Source organism: Austrofundulus limnaeus, unplaced genomic scaffold (assembly GCF_001266775.1).
Source record: "Austrofundulus limnaeus strain Quisiro unplaced genomic scaffold, Austrofundulus_limnaeus-1.0 Scaffold334, whole genome shotgun sequence".
Classification (NCBI taxonomy): Eukaryota; Metazoa; Chordata; class Actinopteri; order Cyprinodontiformes; family Rivulidae; genus Austrofundulus; species Austrofundulus limnaeus.
This window is the reverse complement of record NW_013952736.1, coordinates 38842-40034: the sequence shown is the minus strand read 5'-3', so window position 1 is coordinate 40034 and position 1193 is coordinate 38842.

Sequence of the window (1193 nt, the reverse complement as noted above, 5' to 3'; positions counted from 1 at the left end):
AATATTACTGTTAAGAAAGCTGATGATAAAGCTGAATATCTGACAGTGATCATTACACAGTGTGGCTCTAATTCCTCACTTCACCATCTGTGTCACAGTTTCACGTCTCCAAAATGAGCGTACGCATGGGTCAGAGCTGGCTGAGGCACCGCACATTTTCACGTCAAGTTTGAATTTTATAAATCACAACCTTGGCATGAAAAGTGGCGTACGCAAGTTTCTGGGCTCATTTTGTGCATATGCAAGCTTTATAAATCCGACCCCAGATCTTCACCTTTGCAGAGTCCTGAGGAGATCACACTAAAGTCTACATGTTTTATAGACCTAGAAAAGTCTTCAGRTCATGTTCCCTGAGATATATTTTACTGGGAGGGGTGCTGCAGGGGCATGGCCTGTYGTAGCCGGTTCATGTATAGCCAAGCTATGTATAGCTAGTTTACGTCACACAGTTGAGCTGTGTTTCCTGACTGCCATGGCTGTCCCTTATCTCGAGTCCKGTTTGTGGTGCTGAGGAGGGTCTCTGGTTTKGGAACCTCAGGGTCMCKCCTCTTAATTTTTGCGGATGATGTAGTCCTGTTGATGTCCGTGCATTTGGCCAAGCTGCAGTCGAGTGGGAAGTAGAACCAGTTGTTTTTTTTTTCTTCCCAAATTTAAAGCTGTGGTGCTCGACTGGACATGCGTAGGGTTGGGAATGACTTCCTGTCTTAAACAAAGCATTTTTGAAGTTTTGATCATGAGCCACGGTGGGATGGAAGAAGAGCTAAACCAATGGTATACTTGAAGTTCATTTCAATAAGTATACTTGAGAATAAGTTTAAGTATATCAAGTATTAGGCACCATGCACTTGTAGTGTAATAGAAAGTATACTGATTTAATACTTGTTTGTAAGTATTAAATTTGGACTTTTTTGTTTATAAAAAGCAAACTTTACGAATGCTGTTATAGTGCATTTTTAAGTTTATAAACTTACCAAAAGAGGATACTTTAAGTAAATGTCATTAAGTATACTAAATTATTTAGAAGTGTGTTTTCCTAAGTGTACTTTTATTTACCATGTAGGCCTACTAGCATATACTAGCAGTTTACTATCAAGTACGGGCCTTCCTCTAGGACGATTGACACACAATTATTTTATGAAAGTATATACTTAGAAGTATACTGACAGTAAGCTAATCTTCCAAGTATACTTTTA